The sequence below is a fragment of the Mytilus galloprovincialis genome, chromosome 10 (assembly GCF_965363235.1).
Source record: "Mytilus galloprovincialis chromosome 10, xbMytGall1.hap1.1, whole genome shotgun sequence".
Taxonomy (NCBI): Eukaryota; Metazoa; Mollusca; class Bivalvia; order Mytilida; family Mytilidae; genus Mytilus; species Mytilus galloprovincialis.
Genome location: NC_134847.1, coordinates 28,113,902 through 28,128,341, shown reverse-complemented (window position 1 = coordinate 28,128,341; position 14,440 = coordinate 28,113,902).

Here is a 14,440-nt window from a genome sequence, read left to right as displayed (position 1 = left end):
TAAAATTGTCAAACAATATCTAACTTATATGATGTCCATCGCATTAGTCAAGCCCTTTCCAAAAATATATTTACAAGTTTGTTCTAAATAAATGTTGTGCTGTACAAACTGTACCAGGTTAGTGCGAACGTTAAAGCTGACAAAAATATTAAACCCTTCCAATCTTCTTTTTTTGCATATCCCAAGTCAGTAGCCTGTAATTCTGTTGTTGTTCTTCATTAGTTTCAGCATACATCAGGCTGCTAGTTTTCTCCATTGAGTTGTTCCTTGTTTGTCATGTAGGGCTAAAATTATACAGAATGGGTGTTGAAGGCTGTACGCAGACCTATAGTTGCCTTACTCTACACCTTTGTCCTTCTGTATCTGGTGGATAATTGTCTCATTTCAGATCATACTACATTGATTTGATTTGATTTTTGGTGTTTTAACGCCACTTTTGAGCACCGCTTTTGGGCTATTTGTGGCGGCCAGTTTTTATTGGTGGAGGAAGCCGGAGTGCCCATAGAAAACCACCAACCTTCGATAGGAAAACTGAAAATCCTAGTCAATTAAGATTGGAGTCGAGTGCACCCGCACGAGCGGGGTTCGAACTCACAACCTCAGAGTTGACTGCCTGGCTAGAGATTACAGAAGTAACTACTTAGACCACTCGGCCACCGAGGCCCCTCATACTACATTGTAGTAGTATCTGGTTGATAATTGTCTCATTTGAGATCATACCTCATTGTAGTAGTATCTGGTGGATAATTGTTTCATTTTCGATCATACTACATTGTAGTAGTAATGTGTGGATAATTACCTCGTTTGAGATCACAATACATTGTAGTAGAATCTGATGGATACTTATCTTATTTGAGATCATACTTCATTGTAGTAGTATCTTGTGGATAAATGTATCATCTGAGATCATACTCCATTGTAGTACTATCTGGTGAATAATTGTTTCATTTGCGATCATACTTTAATGTTGTAGTATATGGTTGGTAATTGTCTCATTTAAGATCACACTTGGTTTTAGTTGTATCTGGTGGATAACTGTCTCATTTGCATTCATACTACATTGTAGTATTATCCAGTTGATAATTGTCTCATTTAAGATCACAATACATTGTAGTAGTATATGGTTGATAATTGTCTGATTTGAGATCATATTTCATTGTAGTTTTATCTGGTGCATAATTATCTCATTTGATATGATAGTACATTGTAGTAGTGTTTGGTGGATAATAGTCTCATTTGATATGATAGTACATTGTATTATCCTGATTCAGAGTAACTTCTTGCAATTTGATTGGCTAATATTGTCCTTATAAATTTCAGTACAATTTTTTATCAGGTCAATTGGAATTATCTCCCTTATACCATTGACCTAATAAAAAAAAAAATTGAGTTGCTTTATAGTTCTAATATTTAAACATTTTCACATTTTCAGATTAAATATCTATTTTTTCTGTAACTGAAAAGGTAAGTAAACTAAATACACTAACTGGAATTGTGACGATATGACTGAAGCTTTAAATTTTCTCCTGGACAACATATTTGTGCTCCTTTGATAGTAGGTTTATTCCTGTATTGCTATGAATATCAGTTTATGACCAAACTCATAATCAGTTAAGACACGTCATTGTTATATTTGATTGAATCAGTCAACAATAGCTACCGCTATCTTGGTGATATTTTTTTCGTTAAACAATCCAGATTAAAACATAATTTCTAAAAAGAAATTTCATAGAAAAATTACGACAAAAGAGACGATTTTTCATTCCCTGTTGTTAATTTTCCTTTTTAAGACGGCGATGTTCCTTTAGCTCCATCATACGGTGTTTATGTATTCCAGCTCGTTCGTTATGCCCGTGTGTCATAGATGTTAACAAACGCAATCAATGCATCACTGGTATATTATTATGTCAGGGATTTCGTTACTATATATTTATTCCAACTCGTTTTTTTTTGCCCGAGTGTGTATTAAAATGATGTCATAGATTTAAACAAACGTAATCAATTCATCACAGGTTAATTCTATTAAAAGTGGTTTCGTTACCATACATTACTGGAAATTTTTACTAAATTCTGCCATAGATACAAAGTAGATTTAGATTTGTTTAAATTTCACCTATCTACATCTTTAAGCAATTTCAATTAATATTTTATATGTTGCAGGGCCGTAACTACATTGAGGCAAACGAGGCAAATGCCTCATGTTAGATTGTTTTCGCGGAAAGTGTCTTAACAAGAAGCAAGTTCTCTTCACTCTCTAGTGTCGCCCCTGCATGTTTTTCGTGATCCATGTTTCTTTTTTACTTTTAGTTTTCAGAGTTGATGGTTGTAATGTATTGATTGTTGATGGTCATCAAACTACTGGATTTAACCAAATTAATAACACCAATAAAGTATCACATTTATTGTTCACATCAGACAAGCTAACAACATCCGGTTACACAAGTATAGCTAATAACCAAAAAGGTTAAATTATACCAAAATGAATAGGAAAGTACCAAACGAATATTACAGATATTACATTTCTCCCCTTTTACTAAAAAAATATCTTTATTTCCTTGTTCTTTTAAATTTCAAAAATCTAGCTTTTAAGTATAATCTTTCAAAACTTAACCAGCAAAAATTTACTGAAAATGTAAAATTTGTCTTTTTAAAATATCAAAATTAACATGATTAAACTGTCAGAGTATCAAGTAAATGTATGAAAATACTTTAAAGTTCATAATACTAAATTCTTGACTAGAATTTGATTTAACAAAAAACAATAAAAAATTGTCATCTCAATTAACTGTCTATAAACCCAAGTAGACAATTGTCTCAATTGCTTAAAACGAAATCTTTGTATCTGGATGTTAGTTTCCGGTCACGAGTTGGTCTAGACGGTTTGGTCGGCTCTAGACTGGGGACGGATTTTATCAATTTGTTAGACTGAGCTTTATCATTAATTCCACCATTCTGATTTCCTTTTAACACATTTTGATTCTCACTAGATATATTTTGATTTTGAATTTCACTATAGACATTTTGATTTTCACTACAGACATTTTGATTTTCACTATTGACATTTCCACTATTGACATTTTGATTTTCACTATTGACATTTTTATTTTCACTATTGACATTTTTTGATTTTCGCTATTGACATTTTCACTATATTATTGACATTTTCACTAGATTTCCTTTCAATGAATCTTTTAATATGTGTGACATTTCTCTTATATGTATCACCACCATCATTTTGAACAACAACACTATTTCCATGCTTTTCCAGCAGTGTGAATGGTTTCGGATTAAAGGTTGTAGACAATTTATTTCCTCTATTTTGTTTCACTAAAACAGAATCTCCTGCTTTCAAATCATTTGTTGTCGCATTCCTTCTTGTGTCCGCATATAGTTTTCCTTTCTCCTTCCTTTGACTATCTCGGTCACGCACTTCAGTGTCGTAATGTGAACGCATCTGAATATCAGGTAGTTTTGTGCGAAGCGTTCTATTAAATAACAATTCAGCTGGGCTTACGCCTGTAGTACAATGAGGTGTTGACCTGTACATCTTCAAATACGTTTGTATTTCAGTACTCAAGTTCTTTTTCTCAGCATTTGCAATACGCATGCGCTTCAGCAATGAACGGTTCTGACGCTCTATTTCCCCGTTGGCGGCTGGCCATAAGGGTGTAATTCTTCTATGCATAATACCATGTTGATCCACGTATTTTTTAAAAGTGTCACTAATAAGATTGAGGTCCATTGTCAGTTGCGATTGAAATAGGTAAACCATCATGTATAGTAAACATTTTGTCCAAAGCATCAATTACACGGTCTGCGCTTTTACTTTTACTCATAATTGTCACTTCCAACCATCTTGAATAGTAATCAACAACGGTAAATAGATATTCTCCAGACGGTAACGGTCCTAAAAAATCTGCTGATATCTGTTCCCACGGTTTAGACGGAAGAGACGTTCGTATCATCGGTTCTGGTTTCTCTGGGTTTGCGACAAGCTGGCACCCATAACAGACTTACAATACTCTTCAATACTCTTGTCCATGTTTGGCCACCAAACTTTTGATCTTAATCTTTGTTTCATTAAAACAAATCCAGGATGTCCCTCGTGTCCTAACTTCAGTATCTGATTCCTCAATTCAGTCGGTATAATAAGTCTTGTTCCACGAAAAACAATATGACCTATAGAACTAAGTTCCTGTTTCACTGTAAAATACTGTTTGTTTAGCAAGTCTTGCCATCTTCCATTTAACAAACAATTTCTTATATTTTGTAATTCTTTGTCATTAAGTGACATTTTATCCACATCTTCAATCTTTACAGCGTTTGGTGTAGATTCAGATACAACAAAACGTATATACTCCTCAGCTTGATTTATTTCTCCTTGTTTTGATTCATTTTTCGGTACCACTAACAACCGTGATAGAGAATCTGCAATATTCTGTGATCCTGGAATATATTTCACAACATATTTAAAAGGTTGCATTCTAAGCATCCACCTTTCAACTCGAGCACATGGTTTAGACTTATGCGAGAATATAAATTCCAACGGACGATGATCTGTTAGCAACTCAAAATCATGACCCAGTAAATACATATGGAACCTTTCACAGGCCCATACTAACCCTAACGTCTCTTTTTCTGTTTGTGAATACTTCCTTTCGATAGTTGTGAGACTTCTTTTGCATAGCATATGACTTTGTACTCATCATTCTGTTTCTATACTAGAACAGCACCTAAGCCTACAGGGCTGACATCTGCAATTACTTGAGTTTTCGCTTTCAAGCTGAAATAGCTTAAATTAGACGCATCCACCAGACCTTTTTTCAATTTTTCGAAAGAATCATTTTGTTCTGGTCCCCATTGAAATTTTGTCTCTTTGTGGAGCAAACGGTGTAGTGGTTCTGCTACAGTTGCTAGATTTGGTATGAAACGACCAACAAAATTAACTAACCCTAGAAAACTCCTGATCTCAGAAACTGATTCTGGCCTTCTAGCATTTACAATTGCTTCAACTTTAGACTGAGACACACCAATCCCATGTTCTGATAACATGTGACCCAAAAACTCAATATTTGCCATGTTGAATTTACACTTGTCAATATTAAGTGTCAGTCCTCTTTCCTCTAATCTTTGAAGAACAGCATCGAGTCTGTCATTATGCTCATTAGAAGTAGAGCCATACACAACAACATCATCAAAAATGTTTCTTACTCCTTCAAGTCCTTGAAATACCTGACTCATTACTTTGTTATACATCTCTGGGGCGCAGTTTATTCCAAACATGAGCCTTTTATATCGGAATATTCCTTTATGTGTCATGAAGCAAGTTATCTGTCTGGACTCTGGTGTCAGTTCAATTTGATGGTACGCAAGTTTAATATCTAACTTTGAGAAGACTTTACTTTGATTCAAATCTTGAATTACCTCATCTGCAGTTGGAATTGGATATCTTTCACGCATGACTGCTAAATTTGCGCGCCTCATGTCAACACATATGCGTATATCACCATTATTCTTTGGTACAACCACAATGGGCGATGTCCACTGACTTGGTCCATTAACGGCTTCAATAATGTCCTGTTCTACAAGTTCATTCAGTTTTTCTTCTAACTTTCCTCGCAAATGATACGGTATACGACGTAATGGCTGAATTACAGGTTGAATGCTTTTGTCTATAGGAATTTTCAATTGAAAGTCTACTAATTTTCCCACACCTGAAATTAATACCTTTGGAAATTTACTTGTATAGTTAGTTTTCACCACATTATCAGTCACCGTGTTAACATTTGTCTCTATTTTCAATACACCAAGTTCTATTGACGTCTTATGTCCAAGTAATGCCTGACCGTCTTCCTCAATCACGAAAAAATCAGCTGAAACACAACGGTCATTCACACAAACATTTGACGTATTAAAACTGCCTGCTATAGTAAGTGACTTGTTACTACCATAAGCGTACAAATTCTTAGACGATGTCTTAGACTCGCACTTAATCTTATTCTTCTTTAAGTGTTCCCAAGGTGTCCTCTCTATAATGTTTACAGTTGCACCAGAATCAATCATCTATACCTCCAACATTAACTGTAAATTTGCTGACTTTGCCTTGATTCCCATGTACTGTAAATGCATAATCATCATCTTCGTTTTCGTAATCTGGTTCACTGCATGTATCATCTGCAGACTCAACATGTCGCACATTTGTTTTTCTTGAATAGTGATTCTTTGAAAAAATTTTCTTCGACTTGCAACATTTTTCAAAATGTCCTTCATTTTGGCATAATATGCATTTTTTCCCTTTTGCTGGGCATTTTGGGTCTGTTTTGTAATGTCCAGAAAACCCACATGCATAGCATGATATTTGTTTAAACTCTGATTTATTTTGATTTTGTTTCTTGTTTGCATAAGTTGAAACTTTGTTGACAGAATCAATTGGTTGTTCTATCGAAGTTGCCTGTTTCTCTGCAGCTTCCATTGCCTGTGCAGTTTCACGCAATTGCTGTAAGGTAACATTGTGCCTTTCTAATAATTTTCTTCTTAATCTCTTTGAACTATATTTGTCTATTACTTGGTCGCAAATAGCTTCGTCTACATTACCAAAATTGCAATAAATTGCCTTTTGTCGTAACCTGGTTATAAATTGTACACACTGACAAGTACTACTACATCGGTATGAACTGTAGCAACAATTATTTTCCCGAAATTGAGTTCATTCATCAGTTAAAATGTGACAGAAGATGAACGATCTCTGTTTTGTTTTCATCTACACGTTAAAAGCTCTACCAGTTTCGTGGTGGGCATGTTTGCCCTTGAACACGTCTCCTTGCACCGTCAATCTTTATAGTATCTACGTATACAAAAGTTACATCATCGTTGATGTTGTCAATGGTTCTAAACACTTTATAAGTAAATCAGACTGAATGCTACTGGTGGATGCATGTGATTTTCGTGTTAAAAGTTCGTCCTGGTTTCTTCTTAGATACACTTTTCATACTGGTATTGTCAATAATTTCAACGAACGATGAAACGTATCAACAATTGCCGAGGAAGCTATATCTTCAAATAGTACAGATAATTTGTTGCTGTCTGCAAGAAATAAGATTTCCTAACACTTTTACCAAAGAGGCTACATCATTGATAAACGACATTTGAACACTTAGTTTCTGCTTATAGTGAGAATGTCCTCTTCATAAAAAAATCGATATATGACTGTCCCTCTGGTATCTTTCGCCCCTCTTCTCAAACTTTTTAGCAAGTCTTGCCATTTCTCGTCAAGCTATCATCCATCTTCGCATGGCTAATTGGTTTTCTGTTAATTCAACAGTGCCTCCATCTGACTTAGCAACATATTTGTTTTGTTCATGTGCATGGTCAATAGCTATTACTGAAAACAATTTCTTTGACTTATGAACTACAAACTGTTGATCTTCTTGATATTGCTTGCAAAGCAGATTGGTAAGATTTGCGGATACTGAGAGCACTCTATCATACGACACCCACAAACCTAAATGAAAAATGTATCCACTACTAGTAATTAATTTCCATGTTTTCTTGTCTGACAGGTAACCATTATCCCTAGGTGCATATGTAAGGGGGTTTCATTAGATGCATGAGGAGGGATCTTTGGAGAGTTACAGGTTCAGCTGTAGCGGTTTAATATTTTGATCTGAGCAATCGTTAGTGTATCCTGAGAATAAGAGTCAGTTATGATGTCTGATCCATACAACAACATACTTACAAGAGTTAATAGAGATCTTGGAACCGAATTCGCCTGACAGTGCACTGAAAAACTACCGTCAAACCCAAATGTAACAATAAACATGTCGCTGCGAATGATATTTACTGCTTTATAAATCTGCATTTAGTTTGAGTCAAAGTCATCATTACATGCTTTCTGAAGAAAGGGTCCTATATCCTCTTTGAAAGCAAGTTAATTCTCTCCCGTGTTTGTATTCCCAAATATCAGGTAAATAAGCAAGCATTAAATATGAGAAGTTGTGGTAATTTGAGTGCCATTGAGACAAATCTCCATCCAATTCAAACATGTGAAAGCTCTCTCAAACAACCCATATTTGTAAAAAAAAGTATTCTTCGTTCTTGTATTATGAACTCTGTCTTCCATGTCAACGCCTAGATTCCTTATTCGCTTAGAATAAACCTGACATCTTGAATTTTGGTGCTAAATCTTCCTCGGTTATGGAATCTTTTATGTAGCTGATGAATTTCGCTTATGCGATTCTATTGATTATTCGTGTTTCTCTTGTTTTAGTCTAATCTTCACTAGAAACTTTTGATGCCTTTCGATAAAGATAAGCAAGACATTGAACAGGATATTTCGTTTCTTGTACAAAAAGGTCCCCAGCATTGACAATGATTGAGCTTCTCTAATAAAGTTATATCATAAAGCTTTAGTACACATTGACGAACAGTGATATCAGTATGACTTGTTGTTACTTTGTGGAGGTTTTCATCTAATTTATACGAACCACAAAACAAACATACATATTCTGTCATTGCTTTTTCACATGGTAAGCTGGTGCGGGTGAGTTTACAGCTCAAATTGCCTGTTTTTCACATATCATCTATCTTTTGGTGTCTCTTTTTAGCTCTTTCTAATTCTGTTGAATTGAACTTTAGATAGCAGGTCTTATGCCATGTGGCATTGTTTTTGTACATAGCACATGGAAGACCACTGCCATCATATTGTGTATTCAGATTGGTCTTAGACGGTAAACATGGACGTTCCTTATATTTTACGAGATTTTTCTCCAAAGTCACATATCCAGCACCAATATCATGAATATTGATACACTTTGCCGGTGAAGGGCATAACAGCAATTCATACTGACAAATTATACATTAAAAATTGAGAATGGAAATGGGGAATATGTCAAAGAGACAACAACCCGACCAATGAGCAGACAACTGCAAAAGGTCACAAAAGGGCGTGCAATGTAGAGAGAAATTCCCGCACCCGAAGGTGGTCCTCAGCTTGCCCCTATATAAAATTATGTATTAGTTCAGTGATGATGAACATCACACTAAACTCCAAATATATAAAAGAATTAAATTAAGACCAGTGAACCTCTTCAATATCTTCCTGGTCATTGATCATCTGATGTCTCAATAATTTAAATCTTTAAGAGCTCATCTTGGAATTGTTATTTAGAGTCATGATTTATAAAGTGTTAGTCTATCTACATTCAAAAATGATAATGAAACGATGATATTCACCTTAAATGAATTTTAAATACATGATTCTAATACATCCTTCTTCTCACTTTTGGCATATTAAAAGTCGACATTTCTTTTTAATTTTAACCCCAAATTTCGACCGGAAGTTAACCAAACGTCACCCAAATGCTGCTACAATTTTATAAGCAAATCTGAAAACCATTTGATGCGATTCTGATCAAATTCAAACATCAGTTCTTGTAGTTTAAACTAAAAAAAGATAAAGAGAATTAAAAAAGTTAAGATTTCAACATGCATCCGCCATCTTTGATTTTTCCGGAAGTAAACCATATTTCCAGCTTGCCTCCATATCTCAAATTGAAGAGTATAGATAGAAGTATGTTTGAGCAAAATTTGGTGCTTTTAACACGAAGTGCACAATTCTTTCAAATATTGCACCTATCTGCTGGACTACAATAAAGAAGTGTCTTTTCATATTTAATACGGGATAGAATGAGGATCAGTATATAGAAGACGATTTCAATAAAGACGATTTCAATAAAGAAGTGTCTTTTTATATTAAAAAAAGTGTCATTTTATATCAAATACGGGATAGAATGAGGATCAGTATATAGAAGACAATTTCTATAAAAAAAAATGTGTCTTTTATGTAAGAAATGTCTATTTTATTACGGGATAGGAAAGAAAAATTAATTAATCTATATAAAAGTTTAAGCAGTGGCGGATCCAGAAATTTTCATAAGTGGGGGCCCGCCGACTGACCTAAGAGGGGGCCCAATCCAGTCACGCTTCAATGATTCCCTATATAAGCAAACAATTTTTTTCCCAAAAAGGGGGGGGGCGGGCCCCCTGACCCCCCCCCCTAAATCCGCCTCTGGAAGCAGATTGCATAACAAGTTCTCATGTGTCGTTTCTGAAAGTTTGATTTAGTATTTCCCTGAAAATCAAATTAAAAAAAAACGCTTTTTAAACATGATAAAAGAAAACGAATTCTATCAATCTGGTTTGAAGTTAACTGTTTGGTGTTTTGACTGCTAGTAGCAGACATGCATATCTGGTATCTTATTTGCTCTTGTTTCCTGCTCATGCTACCTTGTGATGCTTATTGTGGTAAGTATATAATATAGATATAACCGATAGATACATGTTTTTAAAAGTTGCTAAAAAAATTGGCTTTGAACTAGTTGTCAGTACAAAATGTATCTGTCAATACTTTCAAATCTGTACGTTTTGTCTTTTTATTGTTCTGAATGAATAAATACTCTACACGTCGGGTCTGTGTTATGTAAGATCTTTTCTGTTTTATATCAATCTCATTAACATTGATTTTCCTAACACACGATACTCTTGTGGTGTATTGAACACACACACCTGTTTAACTCCGCCACATTCTTCATGTGCCTGTACCAAGTCAGGAGCCCAGAGGAGCCTGTAGTTCAGTGGTCGACTTTGCATGGTTCATGTTAATCATATTTGTTTTTCGTTATTTTTTTTTTTGTTATAGATAAGTGCGGGTTTTTTCTCAATTTTTTTTTACCGGGCCATTTTATTGCCAACTACATGATATGTTTTTTTTCTTCTCGTGGTTGAAGGCTGTACAATTGCCTATAATTGCTGACGAAAAAGCATGACATTATGAAATTCAAATAGTGATTTTATCTCACCAGAATTGTTTGCATTTTTATTATATAGGAAGACAAAATTAAGGTTGACTGTTTTGGAAACACCTTGATTTTATATCAAATATTTAATTAAACAATCTCTTTTTGATGATGACATTCAGTGGCGGATCCAGAGGGGGGGTTCCGGGGGTCCGCACCCCCCTTTATTTTGGCCGATCAATGCATTTGAATCGGGACATATGTTTGCACCCCCCCTTTGCCCTGGGCTAGCACCCCCCCTTTCGAAAATTCCTGCATCCGCCACTGACATTCAACAGATATGTGTATTCAGTTCATAAAGGAGATTTGCAGATCAAGAAAATGATCGAAAATTTGCCTTTTCTTGATTGTCATTTTTCGCAAAACCCCTTTGAACCTAATATATCTGCCCAAAATATACAGTCTTCAAAGATTTAAGAATATGTTTAATTTTTTAAAATTGTCTTACTCCGAAAGTTCATAAATCTGCATGCATTTGAATATCGAGGAGTACATTGAGTATCTGTTAACTATTGAAATGGTTTTTGACCAACAGATTGCATATTAAGAAGCACATGACGTTTACGCCTTTTACCTGTAACAAGATAAGATATTCTTGCTCCAAACACTAGACATTTGCACTTTGAATATAAAAAAAAGAAGATATGGTATGATTGCCAATGAGACAACTCTCCACAAGAGACCAAAATGACAAAGAAATCAACAACTATAGGTCACCGTACGACCTTCAACAATGAGCAAAGCCGGTTGAAATTTGTAACATTTGTATCAAATACATTTGCGCTGTTTACCTATAGCAGTCTAAATTTCAATGTGAATTCAGCTGTTGTTTTTAATTTTAGTCAATTTTCAGGGAAGCAATTCACGTTTGGTGTATTGCATCTTTTCGAAATATTTTTTAAATTGGTTAGTTTCTTAATGATTTCATTGTTTATTTTTGTAGGAAAAACAGTTAAGATACAAGAAGATATTCTCCATTCCTTGCTAAACATGAAAAGACCATCATGTGGCAGAAGAATATCATCGGGTAAATTCATAATGTATATGTGTATGTGATTAACTATTTAGTTTAATAATGTACTACTTTCCAGTATGTTCTTCTTTTGACCGGGCTCGACCTTTGCAAATAATTCCGCTCAAACTGGTGCTATTCTTAACCTTGCAGTGAGGTGCTTTTTTTGGTTCCATGTTAAAAGCCTTACTGTGGCTTTGAGATGAACAACAGCAATACAAATGTGTGTGTGTGCTTTTCTTTGAGTGCGTTTTGTGCATTACATGCACTGATGCTGTATCATGGATTGCCCTTGTTTTTGTAATATGTGCCACGGAGACAACAGGCCAACCGAAGAGCAAAAAAACAGACAAAGGCCACCAATGAGTCTTCAACACAGCGTCCGGAGCTAGATGAGCTTCGTCTGACCCGTAAACAAAAACTTGTACTAGTTCAGTGAAAATGGACGTCACACTTAACCCCAAAACATATAAAACGGACTAAATTTAGAAACAACATACACGACTAACGAAGGTCAGAGTCTCCTGACATGGGACAGGCGCAAAATTGCGGCGGGGTTAAACATGATATTTTGTGAGATTTCAACCCAATTGCCTTAAATACATCTAGCCAATTATGCATTTCATTAATTTTGTTTTCAGATGTTACCAACGTTATAGTTTGCAAAGTTCTATTTGCTTTCGGGAGGTGTAAATATCCGACAAAAATACAAGTTGTGAAAGATATATATGTCGGTCAGAAGATAAACGTATTTGCGCCCACAGCAGCAGCAAAACTACATCTTGTAAGTCAGCATCATCTGGTGCAAAGATTAAAAAAACAGTGCAACGGGAAAATAATTTGCAAAGTTGAATTGAAGCCACGTATAGTCCGTGTGGTGGCACATACAAGTTTACGGAAATCAGATACAGATGTTATTTTAAATTGCAATATTGGGGGAAAACTCTAATTTGGCACTAAAATTAAAAAGATCATATCATTTGGAAAATGTGTAATAAGTTTCATGTTGATAGGACTTCAACTTCATCAAAAACTACCTTGATCAAAAACTTTAACCTGAAGCGGGACAAATGGATGGACCGTAACGGACGAACGGACGAACAGACGGACGGACGCATATGCAAGACAACATAATGCCCATAAAACGTAGTATAACTTTACAACACAGGGCCGTAACTAGCCTCTTCAAATAGTGAGGCAAAATTTTTGGCGAGGGGACTGGGGGCCGCTCAAGGCCCCCAGAAGCTCTGAGAAAAACAACGCAAAATTGTGAATTCTGAGCGTTTCCCGGACTCTTTCTGACTTTGAAACGCAATTAATTTTTAGCTTTTTTCAACAATATTCTGGTCTGAAAGCAAAAACATAGATTCATTGTAATTTAAGACTTTAAGGTTTTATGGACAACATTAAAAGACCGATATGTAGGACAAAGCAAAATTCGTAATTCTCATAATCATTAATACCGGATCTGTCTGTCTGTCTTGTATTGTGCTTAGACTTTGGTGGTATTTTTATGACTAGATTGAAATATATTGACAGTGCAGTATTATGCTTTAAATACTAGTACTACTTAAAACGACACTAGGGACCATCTTGACCCTGTTTTACGGTATTAATGATTCTTTTATTGTTGAGACCCTCCAGCAACTTTGACCAAATGATTGATCATTAGTATTTTTTTTATGCATTGACTTTGTGTGCGATTAGGTTTCGTGCACATTTACTCCATATTCCTTTATTTCCTGTAAACCGGTCTGAACATGACTAAATGCAAGTGTAACCCATCAATGGAAATGGTCATATGGCAATACATTATTGCTTTTTTTTTTATTTGATACCGGAAAATTGGTGACCTTACTTTAATCTAAACCATGTCAGCTATTTAGTTTTATCAACCAAAAGAAGCCAGTTGTGAATTCTTTGATATCAAATTCAATTCTCCATGCAGAAACGACCATTTTTTTCTGTGTCTTGTATATTCTTAAAATGTCCACCTGGACAATATTATGGTAGTGAATAATGTCCATGTTCATGGACACTTTTTCATACCTGAGGACATGTTTTCATAGGAAATTGGGTCCAGGACACATTTAAATAAGTAAATATTGTCAAAATGTGTCCAGTGGACATTTTTCATGGAGGACATTACTAAATCCTACAAGATTACAAAAATAAATAACCGATCAAAAACAAATCCTCCTGCCCCCCCCCCCCAGAATATCAAATGGGCTAAGTCTATATATAGGTTCTTAGACTACATTCATTCTGTGTCAAAAACCTATTCTGTTTTGACTATTTGATCACAATCCAAAATCAGAACTGTATCAGGCTTTAATGTTGTGTCCATACTTGCCCCAACTGTTCAGGGTTCGACCTCTGCTGTAGTATCAAGCTGCGCCCTGTGGAGCATCTGATTTATTTGAAGGGTAGATGTTTCCGACCTGTTTATTAGTGGAATTGTGAATCAGGCCATTACTCTTCTCAATTGTATCAATGCATACTTTTCATGTTGGGACAGTTTCCCTCATTTTTGAAGGCTGTATGGTTGCCGATAATTGCTTTGTCATTTGAACAT